Below are 15,616 nucleotides of genomic sequence, written 5' to 3' on the forward strand. Positions count from 1 at the left end.
ACGTGCCCTATCTTGAACAGAGCCCGTCTCTCGGAATTTGGTGATCACGTGAGCCACCGTGCTGTGCGATACCGGTTCTCTGTCTGAGTGCCGTCGGTTGTAGTCAGCTGCTATTGTTCGGTAGCTGCGTTCCACTGATACAAGGATGATTTTGATCTTCTGTTCACGTGTCAGACCTATTTTAGATCACCTGGAACAGAGAGAATTGGGTCAGTATCAAGGTAATTTCCCACTTTTGAACATTAATAACTTCTAAACTGTACAAGATAGAAAAAAACAAATTACACCACTAAATTTCTGAGCTCAAGCTAGTGTTATTTGATGTGACATACACTTTCCCATTTAAAAAAGACTTGAATCTAAAATGACGGATTTCGAGATGGAGGCCATGAATGACATACACTCCAAAAGTTACAGCCCCTTATCAAACCTCTTTTCCCATCATCACTTTTTACTTTTCCCGTCGATTTTAAAACTTATGCAGGTGTCCAAGACTTTTGACTCACCATATATATATAGGCGGAAAGCATCGTCCTTTAGAAATACATAGATATCAAAAATATCTTCCTAGGTTAATTAGGGTCTGAGTTATTGAGGTTTAAATTGAGTCACATTAAGGAGCGACCAGAATATGACTATTTCCACCATTAGGCGACTCAATGGCCTTAACTCTGTAATGATACATTTCCCGACATATGGTCATATGAACGATTTTGCTTGTCTGCCCATAAGGAATCCACCTCTGAAATTTTGCCGTACCTTTTTGTTACACCCTGTATATATGTGTGTTGGTGCAACAATAAGTTCCCAAGAATATAGATTAAATCATTTTTGATTTTAATCTACACAACAAATGCTTTTTATGAAAGCAAGGAGCCTGCGAGTTAAAGATGGTTAAACACCGTAAATAAAATTGAAGATCTGAATTGCAGAACATCCGAAGTCCACCGGAGTACTTTTTTGTTTTTAGAAGAAAGACAAGAAGATTATACTTGGAATGCTATTCTGTTTAGCTGAAATTATTTTGATTTTTTTAAAAAAAGTTTTGACTTGGACTTACGTATTATGCAAGTGAATAGCCCTGAAACATAGATGCTAACATAAAAAACAGAAAACGAAAAATACGAAGAAAAAGAGTGGACTCGGGATGTTTTGTAATTCAGGTTTTCAATTCAAACTTCAAATGGAACTGGGGTAACTCGCAGACAATGGCTGACTTAACACTTTGATAATAGCTGGTGTAATCGCTGGTTTGAGAACACAATTGATATGGCCTCTGTAGCTAAGTAGACTCCCACCCTTCCCCCTCAACATTGGATACGGAAATTAAAAACTTATTTAGAATTTGATTGGTGATTCCAGTATATTTCAAGCATCACTTCTCGGAATCTGGGCCTGTGATATGTCGATATATCGCTATCATCGATATCTATATTATCATACATCAACATTCGATATCGCAAATATATGGACATGAATATAATCATTCCAAATTTTCGATATCGATATTCGGGGAGTGGGGATGCGAGGTATAAAGGTCCCCTAAGACTTGCGTTGGATGAAGAAATTAAACTTACTTTTTGCAAGATTGTTTTCTAATTATAATATCTTTATTACCAAACATTGCAATGTAAATACATCCACTTGCAAATTTGCAATATTATATGATGTAATTTCTTAGGCGCTAGAACTTTTTTGTTCCCTGAAGAAAGAAACAAAAAATCACGTGGAAAAGCAAGTACTTCGAACTTTGAACTAGAATTTACCGTAAGAAAGTTTTTTGTTTCTCTTTCTTGGAGATTTCCATCCCTTTTGGCCTTTGGGACCGCTAATTGACAAAAGGTGCACACATGATCGCTATATGCATTTATGCTCTGAGGCAGAGTCAGAGATTTAGAAAAGGAAACGACTTTTTAATAATAATAATAATAATAATAATAATAATAATAATAATAATAATAATAATAATAATAATAATAATAATTATTATTATTATTATTATTATTATTACAATGGGGTTTACAACTAGGGTCTTGTCTCTTTATCTTGCATGGGAAGGCCGCAAGTCTGCTACGCCACTGGTGTCCCCTATTCTGTGTTTGTCTCTTTTTCGTTTCGTGTAGATATTTGTTTTTGTGCTGTTAGGCTTTCATATGAAACTTTTATATTATGTAACTCTTTCTTTTTATGAGTTTCTTTTTTTGGGTGGGGCGGGGGGAAAGAGAGAAATGCTTTCTTCTGATATCTGTTCCTTACCATTCATCTTGTTTGAACTGCTTAAGTAAGTCATTTTGTAACTTTTGATGTCATCCAACTCCATCCCAATAATAAAATTGTCATTCTTAAAAATTTGTTTTATTCTCTTATTTGCAGTTTGCCACACTGATATATTTGTGACAAAATTGAGGTTTTGTCCAACGCCGTTCGAATTCGCAACCAATCCAACCGCCGAGCTTTTTGGGTTGCCTGCTATTGCAGGAAAAGGAGAATTGCAGGTGGTAATGCACTTTTGGAGTCGTGTATACATGGAAATTAAGATGAAATAAAACATTTAGTTTAACGTCCCACGTTTATGCATCTAGGGTGAGACGCTGATGATGAGAAATGAATGAAATAGTGGAATAAAGTAAGTGGGAGGAAACGGGACAGCCCCGAGAAAACACACGCACACGATTTGTCTACCACAAAGCCCGCTTGGCGCTAGCTGGGATCGAACCAAGGACCCCATGCAGCAGAGATGAACTACGTACTTTTTAAACGTTTCAACTAGTTCTAAACGTACTCGCTTCACTGTCAGACCAACAATTGAGCCTCTTTCACTCAATTGAGCCAATATACGGAATTTTCAAAAACTCTCGGACACGTGTCTACTAACTTTTACCACCCATCTCCCTTAGCCTTATAGACATAATCTTGGGACGTTAAACTGAAAGATTTCATTTTCATTTCATTTCATAATTTTTACCACCTCCATTCTCCATTGCCATCAGCACCCTTCTTCTTCCCTTCTAGGACATATATTTAACTAAGAAAGCTTATTTACTTATCTAATTATTTTAAATTAGAAGTTCATGTTTCTAACCTTCAAACCAAAACTTTTTTCCTTTGCCCCTCTTTTCTTCAAATTTTTACTAAAATATCAAAAATCAGTGGAACACGTACAAAGTATTTTGATTGAGGAGCCTAAATACAAAGCATCAAGTTTCTAAGCTTAAGGGATTCGGAGATGTGGCTATCTTATTAAAATGCTTTTCACCCCTTTCCGCGTATCCGCCCTATTTCTTCTATTCTAAGTTGTGTCAAAATTATAATTAAAAACTGAAATACGTGTCTAATTATGTTAAATGATGAGTCCGAATTCCAAACTCCATGCTCCTAACCTTCAAATCTTCCGGGATATCGACATTTGATTATAATAATTGCAAACCCATCCCCTGTTTTTCATTTTCCTTTCTTATCTTCCCATTTTTACTAAAATATCAAAAAAAAAAAACTTAAAAACGTATCAAATTATTTTAAATGAGAAGTCCAAATAAAACTTCAAGCATCTAAGCCTAAGACATTCAGAGATATGGCCACTTTATTAAAGTACTTCCCACCCCTTATTCTCCCTTTCACGTAGAATTTCCAAAAAATCTTCCTTAGTGGTACCATACGTCACAAATCCTATGTACTGTCGAAATTTCAAGTTTTTAAATTAATCTGCTTGGCTTGTGCGAGGATCAGTCAGTCGTCACTCAGACCTTTAAATTTTAGGTGCTGGATTACTTTCGGCGCACCACATTTTGGAAGATATGCAGGTAAAATTTAAAACTATGCGTGAAAAGACACATTTATAAAAAATAAATTTCTGCAGGCGATGGAATTAAATTCAAAGTAATATACATGTATTTTAGGTTTATAAGTGAAGCGTTACAAGTGTAAAATAATTACAAATGCTTTACGATGGATAAAATATGAAAGACAACTGTATAAGATACTATTTTCCACCGGCGCCGTATTCCTACATATTGTACAGAAGCTGTATTTTATATTTACAAGAGAAGCACTACTAGTATGACTTTTGGTTGGTTTTTATTCTCGGCACTGTAGTTCTTCTCGAACTTCTTTTAAACCTCTATTTAAATTTCTTGAAATCTTATCTCTTCCATGTTATATGAACTTCTAAAATTTGTAAAAGAGATATATAGATAGGTATAACAAGCAATTTCCGGTTGAACTCAGATATTCATATGCATAATACAAGACAAGCGTCGGATCTTCATGTAGTCTTCACGTTTAAAAGTGCATAAGAATAGTACATTTCCTATGGCAGTGAATATTTATAACAAGCTTCCTTCCACTTTAAAAAAACAAAACATCCGGTTTCAATAAAGCAATCAAGTACTAACTATTCGAGCACTGCTTCTATTCTGTAGGAGAATATCTCGCAAATCCATAATCACTTATATTAAAAATGTCTGTAGTAAATAAGGTTTAAAGTGTATATATATTTTTGCATATGTATAATGTAATGCTTTATTAACTGTTATATTGTTTCATATCGTTGTATGTAAATCAGAATAATGAAAAATCGTACCTCTTTTACTTAAATTGACGCTATTTTACTATTGGATGTAGATTTAAATGTATAAATATGTACACATTCAATGTTCTTGTGACGTGTCCAACTCATACGTTCACGTTGTGAACAATTTGTATGAAAACGTGTGAAAATAAATACAATACAATCAGGGTTTGAAAAACCCGGACTTTTTTTTGAAAAAGCCCAACACACCTGGACCCATATGGGGTTTTTCGGGTATTTTCGGGCTTAATTGAGGTTTTTTTAAACATATTCCAATGCCTTTAGGGTAAAAGTGTTAAAATGTGATTTATATTTCAAGATTATGATTGTCACAACTTGCAACAATTTTCTATTCACTGCTGTTTTAAAAAATGTCATTTTGAAATTTTACGTTGGATCGCCGCCAAAATATATATACAGTTAATTTAGAGTGTCTTGTGCTTCTACTCTGAAAATTTCAACTTGAAAAACTGAAAATTGCGGCGTGGATACCCGCTATTTTGAAATTTTGAAATCTGAACATGAAATTTAGTTTGTCTCGTACTTGCACCCTGAAAATTTAAACTTAAATGACGGAAAGTCGTACCCTGTTGTGCGTGTGGTACAGGCAGACGAACGAACAAATATAGAACGAATCAGCCTAATACCCTCACTGACCTTCGCCAAATATGAACACCAAATATATTAATTGGAAACAAATATATTAATTGAATTTAGAACAAATCAATCTATAACTCATGTTTTATAAAATAAATGTTTCAAAATGTCTTAAATAAAACTAGCAGCGTTCACCCCGCTTCGCTGTGGTCACCCCGGAACGCAATAAACTTTGTTACTTAGATAATTTTTACTTTTTCGCTTTCAAGTGATATGATAAAAACCATAGAAGATTGCAGTAAATGTTAACATTATATCGCCTGTCATTTATGTTAACCCGCCCCGCTTCGCTGCGGTCACCCCCGAACGCAATAAACTTTGTTACTTAGATAATTTTTACTTTTTCGCTTTCAAGTGATATGATAAAAACCATTATAACGCCTGTCATTTATGTTAACCCGCCGAGTGACACGGTCATGCGGGTTGCATATACATACGTTTATTTTTATACCTATGATGAACTAACAAAGGATTTGTACGTAATGGACACCTGAATGGTCAATTATCTCAAGACACTGGTAATTGAAAATTAAAGTGATATGATAAAAACCATCTAGGGTCCAAATCCTAATAACCCCCCAAAAATAAAAGAAATTGGTTCAGCCGTATTAGCGTGATGAGCGGACAAAGGATTTGTACGTTCTCTTTTATATATATAGATTAAATATTTTCTAGCGGAAAATAAATGGTTCTATTGTTGAAGTTCACTTCCGATACTTTGTGCGTTCAATTACGGGAATTTCCCGAGCACATGTTGCAAGACCGTTCTTCCAGAAAATTAATTTAAAACAATTAACATATATGCAGGGTGTTTCAAAACAACACCGACACCGGTTTGGGAGGTGATACCTGACACCAACGTAAGACAAAAAAGTATAGATCAACCTAGGTGAACAAATGCTTCCTTTCGGAGTTATAAGCTGCCAAAAACATGAACAAGAGGTAGTTGGCCAGTACTCCAAATTATATGCCAGTAGCAAGGCTAACTCTATAAAAATTGTTGCGTGAGTATCGCAGGATTCTGAAACGTGTATTTTTGGAGAGTGCACATCTCAGTTTTTAAGTGAAGTCTCGACACGACTACGGTAGGTTCCATAGTTTTGGCGCTATAGACGTTTAAAGTTCATCTTTTCATATTTTCGGCAGCCTACAAGTCCGAAAGGAAGCAATTGTGCACCCAGGTTGGTCTATACTTTTTGTCTTATCTTGGTGTTAGGAATCATCTCAAAAACGTTGTCGGTGTTGTTTTGAAACACCCTGTATAATTCAACTTCATCAAATAAATGTTTCAATATGTCTCAAATGAAACTAAATATCTTACAGCGTAAAATAAACAGTTTTATTAGGGACGCGGTGGCTCAGTGATAGAGCGTTCACCTCCGGTGCTTGGGGTCCCTGGTTCGATTCCAGCTCGCGCCGTGTCGACTTCTTGGTGGATATACACCATGCTCGTGAGTTTTTTCGCGTTCTTCCGTTTTCTCCCACTTAGTTCATTCCACCATTTCATTCATTTCTCATAATCACGGTCTCCTTTAGCCTAACAGGCATAACCGTGGGACGTAAAACTGAAAGATTTCATTTCATTTTTTTCAAATAGTTTTATTGTTGAAGTATTCAGTTCCGATGCTTTGTGCGTTTAATTGCAGGAATTTCCCGAGCACTTCTTTCGCGACGAAGGTTTATTATTATTTTTCGAAAATGCAAGCTTTCTTTACTGTACATCGAAACTTCCACTAGTACAAAGTTTGAATTCAGCACTTGAAATAGTAAGCGTTACGCACTCTTCGAAACTTCGAGCATTAAGATTCTTAAATTTGACACGAATTTTTACGCTATTGCTGCTGTTGATTCTACAGAAAGCTTATTTGAAAAGTAGCAACAAATAACTAAACTGTTCTTGGAAAACCAAACTCTACTGAAGAATACCAGTGTTACCATTAAAGGTAATAAAAAATAATACTAATAGTTTAATTAATACACTACATATTTACTAGTACTACCAGCACCTATGGCCCTAAACCCATCAGATGTATGAGGGATAATGTCCTTCGGCGTCGCCGAGTAACCGAGCACACTCTTCACGGAAAGTATTTTCTAAAATATAAAATTGCATATAAGGATATAAGCACATACTTCAAATAGGATATAAGCACATTCCATAAATTAATTTGTTCTATAATTATCTCAATCTAAGGTACGGCTTTTTTTAAATGCATTCAGTGCATTCAGAACTTTATAAAGGCCTTACTTTGGATGTTGTATACCTTAACGTGAAAGCAACTAATTTGCCCAAGGAAAGTCCAAAATCTGATAAGAATCACTTCCAATGTGATCTCCTTAATTGCACCAATAATATACTAACGAAAATCTCAAAAACCCACGTGGGTTCAACCCGAAAAAACTCGGTGTTTTTTTCCGGGCTGGGTTCACTTGGGCAAACCCTGAATACAATACAATACAATACAAGAATAATTGTAATTTTTCGGCAAATCTAGTCTGATGGCCCCCTTGAATTTTATATATGCTAGGTGAAATATTTACATTCGCCTGCCGCAAATCATTAAGAGACAATAATAAAATTAGCGAAAGAATTATAACTTTTAACAAATATTTCGAGCGGCACGCCAATAGTAAACCTGCACACAGAATTAGGCAATACTCGAGCAGGCTGTTTTACCAAATTTTGACGCATTTCTTGCATCTTCCGGTTTCTTTTTGCAAAACATGCACTAAATGAGGAGCTCTAAAAGAAAAAGCGAAACAACTTGTGCTAGGTGGCCAGTAAAAAAGCAAGAACGCTATTTAACCGAGTTAGGGCAGAAGCACAGCAAGGGGGCCCGAGCGACAGCGTAGGGAGCAGGCACGTCAGCGACAGGGGGTGGGGGTACGCATAAAAGAGGATGGTCATTTACAATATTTGTAATTATTCTTATCTTCAAAAATACTTAATTTCGATCCTTTAAAAAAACACCTTTCACAGCTAATACACGTGTGTTACACCCCCTTTCTTTCTCACCTTTACGACTGAAAATAGTGTATGTAGGGCTATTGACTCTGTTCTGAATTTTTCTTCGTGAATACATCTTTTCCACACTTTGCGCAGTTGATTTTACGCGCTTCACCATACCATGACTCTGCAGAAACTTTATAATCCTTAACTTAACTCTTTATTACACAATTCTTAAAAAAAAGGCCATCGCAGATGTTCACAACTGACGTATGAACCGGAAATTCCCGCCCCTTACTTCTACCCTATTTGCATTCAAAATCCATTTCAATAAGCTGTGCAATGACAGAAATAACTTACATTCACACTCTTATTCCTTCACGAAAAATATTTCACATTTTACCTATAAATTTTGTTCTCGGTGTAAACGTCTGCTCGAGCGAACCCCACAATTATTATAACCCAGTGGTGTATTTAAGGGGGGCTTTCGGGTTTAAGCCCATTGAAATTGTACTTACTATATTAAAGTAAATAAATTATCTTGCAGAATTTTCTCATCTCCAGGAACAAAGTTAGCCAAACCCCTCTCCCCTAAAAAACATCGTGAATACGTCATTAAAATGGCAATATACGCGCCATTATCCCGTCATCAAAATAGAAGAGTAAGTGCCTGCTCCCTTCGGAAGCACCCCCTTGGGCCCCCGACTTCACCCTCCATGACTCGGTTAGAAGGCATTCGTGCTTTTTAGTAGCACCCTAACACAGATTGATTTCTATTTTTTGTACTGTACTTCTTATCCACACATCAGGACTCAGTATAAATACGCAAATCGTAAAAGAATTGTAACTTTTCGACAATTAATTCTGACGGTCCTTTTGAATTTTATCTATGCCAAGTGAAAAATTTATACTTCGCTTGGCGAAAATCATTGAATACACAACAAGAAAGAATTATATCTCACTAAGTATTTCGAGCAGTGTTTCTTCCAGACCTGTTTTTGGGAGGGCAGTACCCCCCCCCGGAGCATCCAAAAGAATACGTTTATAATAATAACTAGAATAGTATTAGCAATGCCCCCGGAACATTACTTCTGATAGAAACACAGATTTCGAGTGGCACGCCAGAAGTAAAACTACACGCAGAATTATTATAACCTGTCATTAAAATGGTAATATACGCCTGGTAACTCTTTACTTTGGGCAAGGCAGTAACATTATAAAGTATAAATATCCGAGCGAGCGTTAGCGAGTGAAGGCGGGTTAGAGCCCTGCAGGGCACGTTGTTTTCTGTCTTTCCTTCTTGGGAACTGTAACGAACTGCAGGAACAGGTTCAGATGAATTGGTTATTGCCACTGCCTTGCCTAAAGTAGACTTGCCCACATCTTTTCCCTTTGGAAAGCATCCACTCGCTCCTGCTGTCCTCCACCTTCACCCTGCTCTGATTCAGATAGTATTGGTACGGGAAGGTTCTAGAACACAGGTCCCTATATAGGTTAATAGATTTTTTCTGTACCAAAGTAAAATATTTAATTCACATAGTATTGCCGAGCGAGCGTTAGCAAGTGAAAGCGGGTTAGAGCCCCGCAGGGCACGTTGATTTCTGTTTATATTACAGATAAATGGGAAGAGAGACCTGTGTTCTAGAGCCCTGCCTATTGGTGCTTTTTAGTGGCCACGTAGTACAGGCTGATTTTTATTTTTTGCACTGTAGTTTTTACGTCATACATCCGGCCCCGTATCTTTTTAAGCAAATCATAAAATATAACTGTAATTTTTCGACAATTACTTCTGACGCTCCCTTTGAATTTCGTCTATGCCATGTGACGTATTTCAAATCTCCTATCGAAAATCACTTAGGAGACAATAAAAAGAAAATTATTAAAATAATCCGTTTTTCAGCAATCATTTCGAATGGTGAGCCAAAAGAAACCTGCACGGTATTTTATGTATAAACATAAAAAATGGAAATCTAGACTCCCACATGCCTTTATACATAAATTTGTCATAACTTTTACAGACAATAAAGCTAAATTATTTTATGTAATCGTTCTACTTACCGACTTTTCTTGTAAGTTTTTGTGTTGTCACAACTTCCATTCCATTCGGCATCTGTTAAATGCCGTGTAGTTTGGCCCAAACATAGATTCAAATGGCCTGTTCCCTATAATTGTCCAAAATAAGGTTGTATCACATTTGAATGCTAGAGGAAAAACTGGGAGTTTTAAATGTTGATTTTTTCCCCTTTTGTTGAAATGCGCAAATTAGTTCTTCAATTTCTCATGATCATGCTCTTACAAATGAATTATAGTGGCAATAGTTATTTCCCAGACTTTCCAAGTATTTGAAGTAATTTAGATATATCTATGTAACACCTTATACGTCATGTCATTATTTATTTATTGTCACAACTTCACAGAGACAGATGAACATTCAAATTCAACATATCGCGCAAGGAATGGTGGTACTTTTGATAAACAAATGACGGTTGATGTAGCAATGCTATTTTGCAATCTCAAATAAATGCCTTGTCACAGGTTATTATAAATTTCAAATTTTTAACAAATATATTTATTTGATGCTGCCATAATTAGTATAATTATTGGTAATAATGCTACTACGATACTCTTGTGAGAGAATTTATTCAACATTCGATAAAATATTCTGGAAATAATTCTAAAATATTGCATGAAAATATTTCATTTAAGTTACAGGACAAGGTAACAAAAACATTTCCATACAAAATTAATAGGCGTTTTAAAAATATTTCTCATATTACGAACGAATTTATTTTTAAAATATTCGAAATATTTTAAAAATTATATTTCATATGTTTTCTTGTAAGAATAGAAAAGATTGCAAGTAACACGTTGGACAACATTTGTAAAATCTATGGAATATATTTCCTATTTTTTTTATATATGTATATCATGTATGTAAAACATTTTCAGTATTACTTTGAAAACATTTTCTCTCTCAACTAGGGGTAAAAAAAGTGCGGGGGGACGCCGCCCCCACCTGGAAAAAATATGTACGGCGTCTTCCCAATTCCTAAAAAAAAAAATACAATGGTCAAAGATAGACAGGGGCGGCGTGACGTCATCCGCTACCCACCGTCACCCCACCTTTTCAGATCCACTTTTATCACTGCTCTCAACATTGAAAACATATTACATTACATTCAACACAATATTCCTATTACAATTTGTGAAAAATTTCCTTACATTATTTTCCTACTAACGTTCTAAAAATGCACATCCTGTCAGTGGCGTATTTACGATTTTGTTTCGTGGAGTGAATTTTTGCTAACTATTCCTGGAAATGTGAAAATTGTGCAGGATATTTCATTTACTTTAATATAGTAAAACAATTTCGGTGGGGCTTAAGCCCGGAAAGCTTATTTAACGCCACTGCTTCCTGTACTTCATTAAATGTTCTCCAAACACATTTTAAAAAATATTTCCGGCAAATATTTGGGATACTTCTGAGATCTAACAAGGAATATGTTTTCTCCAGTAACGGAAGAGTATATTCTGGAAACAATGTAAAAATGTTTCTATAATAGACCTATATCAGAAAATGTTGTTCACTAAAGACACAAAATATTTTCCAAAACACAATGGAAACAATTTTTCTATTCATTTTTAATGTTTTCTTTTATCTGTTTTAAAGTTTTATATTTAAAATTTGATAAAATATTTTGGAAATAATACTAAAATATCATACAAAAATATTTCATTTAAGTTATAGGAGAAGATTACCAAAATACTTTTGTAAAAATTAAGTAAACCTTTTTAAAACATTTCTGAAAAATATTTCTTATATTACGCAAGATTTTTTAAAAAATATTCTAAATGTTTTTTATAATATATACTTAATACGTTTTCTCGTAAAAATAGTAAATATTGCAGAAAACATTTTTTAAATATTCCGTATCACATATGGAAAACATTTTTAGTATCATTTCAAAAATATTTCCCTTCTCAACAGTGAAAACATATTAAATTAGATCCAAAACAATATTTCAAATATATTTTGTGAATATTTTCCTGGATTTACTGTCCGGCAAGCATTCTCAAAATGTACTCCAGGTAATTTCTGAAATGTTTTACAAACATTTTTGGGTAAATATTTTCGGGAAATATTCGGAATACATTGGGGAAACCAGCATGGAAATGTCCAGAGAAGGAAAATCTTTTGGAAATCAAGGAAAATATTTTCTTTTGATTGAGGAAATATTCCTTGCTGTGTCTCAAGGGGGCGTTTACCATGTAAAAGTAGTAGAAAATGACCGATATTAGTGTCAAATCCACAGTTTTCGCGGTCGCTGAGATCAATGGTAACACTACCATTAGCGATGACTTCAGCCACCATTTGTATGCGGGCTGGGGGTCACCAGAGGGGGGTGGAGGAATTTCGAGACATGTAAAAATAATCGAAAATGACCGATAATGTCAAATCCATAGCTTCTGGGGTAACTGAGCTCAATGTGAAACTCAAGATAGCGTTTACTTTCACATTTGGTCCCCATCAGCTAAGGACCTTGGGCCAGGAGATCACCGAGACATGTAAAAATAATCCAGAATGACCGATATTAGTGTGAATTCAGTTTTCGCGGTCTCTGAGATAAATGGTGATACTTTCATTAGCGATGATTTTCTAATTCAGCCACTATTGTATGCGGGCCGGGAGTCACCGGGGTGGAGAATTGTGAGACATGTAAAAATAATCTAAAATGACCGATATTCGTGTCAAACCAATAGTTTTCTCTGTCGCTGAGATGAATGGTGATACTCCCAAGGCGTTGACTTACAAATACAGCACCCGTCGACTGGGAGCCAGAGGCGTTGTTTTTTCAAAATTGGAACCAGAGGATCACAGAGGCGTTTACTTTCTATGTAAAAATAGTAGAAAATGACAGATGTTAGTGTCACATTTAACACTCCCGATAGTGTATACGTTCAAATTCAGCCCCCATCGGCCTTCCCAATGAAAACACTTACGTTGTTGGATATATATTCACACAAAATGTATCTAATTTTAGAAATGTTTCTTAATTCTTCTCTCATTTTTCAGTGTGTTTACATTGATATTTTATCTGACCCGTGCGAAAAATGGGCATAACAGCTAATAATAATAATAATAATAATAATAATAATAATAATAATAATAATAATAATAATAATAATAATAATGCCTACAGACCAGTCTTGGGGTCAGTGGCTGAATGTTGGCTTGAGATTCTCGGATAGACCTCAACAACCCGAGAGGACTTTAGCCTGATTTTCTCAGTCACAACAGTTGAATACCGGAACGGTACTTTAAATATCCAGAACCGGGCCGCTGTTTTGCCCAAGTTTATCAATTGTGGAAACAGTATAGAAAAATCTCTTCCAGAACACCGTTTCTCTAATAAAAAAGTGCACATCTTTTCTGTATGTGGCATGTTCTCTCATTTCGGCAACAAACAGACCCGTATCCACGGGGGCTAGGGGGCCGGGCCCCCTAAACTTTGGCTGGCCCTCTAAAAGTTTCACGGTAGGCTTGCAAATGAACTATAATATGGTGATGAAGTATACTATGATTGGGTCGGCCCCCCCTAACTTCTACCGGGCCCCCCTCTAAATTTTTGGGTTGGTTACGGGCCTGGTAAGAAAGCGAATAAAATGCATATTATTTTGCATTTGTCCACTGCAACCGCGTTATCAAAACTAATGAATGACAATAGTTGAGGTTGACAACTCGAATCAACAGAGATTTTTTCCTCCTTCTGTACTCCGAAAATATCATAACAACCATGCTCATATATATACTTGGGTACAACTGAATAATGTTAAAAAAACTGAAATAAGCTGTAGCCCATACGAAAGTAATTAAAGAATTTTCCTTCGTCTTCCCTTAATTGTGAAAACAGTATAGAAAAATCTCCTTCATGATACCGCTTCTCTAAAAAAGGGTGAACCCATATGTGTCTCTGACGTTTTTTTTTCTGCCTGTGTCTTAACAAGGCGAGTAGAAAACACATTTTGCGTCTGTCCACTACAACCACCACAACACGACCCTGCTCGCATATTTTTCATCCACGGCAAAACGCCGGATAATATGAAAGGGGCCGAAACCGGATCCGGCAAATCGCCGGATAATGTGAAAGAGGCTTTATACTGTGAAGCCTAAGTGAACCTCAGTGTCGTTGTTTCCCAAATTGATACTGATTAAACGCTTTTACTGATAAATGCAACAAACCAGCAGAGTTCAATAAGAGTAAAGAAAATGTATGTTAATTGTCATTGGTATATATTGTCTCCAACGAAAATGTTAAGAATTCAAGGCACTATCTAAGGATTTAAAGACTAAAATCATAAGATTTAAAGACAACTTCCATTCCATTCGGCATCTGTAAAATGCCGTGTAGTTTGGCCCAAACATAGATTCAAATGGCCTGTTCCCTATAATTGTCCAAAATAAGGTTGTATCACATTTGAATGCTAGAGGAAAAACTGGGAGTTTTAAATGTTGATTTTTTTCCCCTTTTGTTGAAATGCGCAAATTAGTTCTTCAATTTCTCATGATCATGCTCTTACAAATGAATTATAGTGGCAATAGTTATTTCCCAGACTTTCCAAGTATTTGAAGTAATTTAGATATATCTATGTAACACCTTATACGTCATGTCATTATTTATTTATTGTCACAACTTCACAGAGACAGATGAACATTCAAATTCAACATATCGCGCAAGGAATGGTGGTACTTTTGATAAACAAATGACGGTTGATGTAGCGATGCTATTTTGCAATCTCAAATAAATGCCTTGTCACAGGTTATTATAAATTTCAAATTTTTAACAAATATATTTATTTGATGCTGCCATAATTAGTATAATTATTGGTAATAATGCTACTACGATACTCTTGTGAGAGAATTTATTCAACATTCGATAAAATATTCTGGAAATAATTCTAAAATATTGCATGAAAATATTTCATTTAAGTTACAGGACAAGGTAACAAAAACATTTCCATACAAAATTAATAGGCGTTTTAAAAATATTTCTCATATTACGAACGAATTTATTTTTAAAATATTCGAAATATTTTAAAAATTATATTTCATATGTTTTCTTGTAAGAATAGAAAAGATTGCAAGTAACACGTTGGACAACATTTGTAAAATCTATGGAATATATTTCCTATTTTTTTTATATATGTATATCATGTATGTAAAACATTTTCAGTATTACTTTGAAAACATTTTCTCTCTCAACTAGGGGTAAAAAAAGTGCGGGGGGACGCCGCCCCCACCTGGAAAAAATATGTACGGCGTCTTCCCAATTCCTAAAAAAAAATACAATGGTCAAAGATAGACAGGGGCGGCGTGACGTCATCCGCTACCCACCGTCACCCCACCTTTTCAGATCCACTTTTATCACTGCTCTCAACATTGAAAA

The 15,616-nt window shown here is 35.4% G+C and overlaps 1 long non-coding RNA gene across 1 annotated transcript in view; it reads right to left on the bottom strand.

Moving 5' to 3' along the window:
* LOC145666530 (uncharacterized) overlaps positions 1-10,606 on the bottom strand; it is a 101,257-nt gene extending 90,651 nt beyond the window's left edge. The window contains exon 1 of the long non-coding RNA XR_014127768.1: positions 10,230-10,606. This is a non-coding gene — a long non-coding RNA (uncharacterized LOC145666530). The remainder of the gene's footprint in view (positions 1-10,229) is intronic.
* Between the last annotated feature and the right edge of the window lie 5,010 nt (positions 10,607-15,616).

Source organism: Thermobia domestica, chromosome 12, assembly GCF_964235325.1.
Source record: "Thermobia domestica chromosome 12, izTheDome1.hap1.1, whole genome shotgun sequence".
Taxonomy (NCBI): Eukaryota; Metazoa; Arthropoda; class Insecta; order Zygentoma; family Lepismatidae; genus Thermobia; species Thermobia domestica.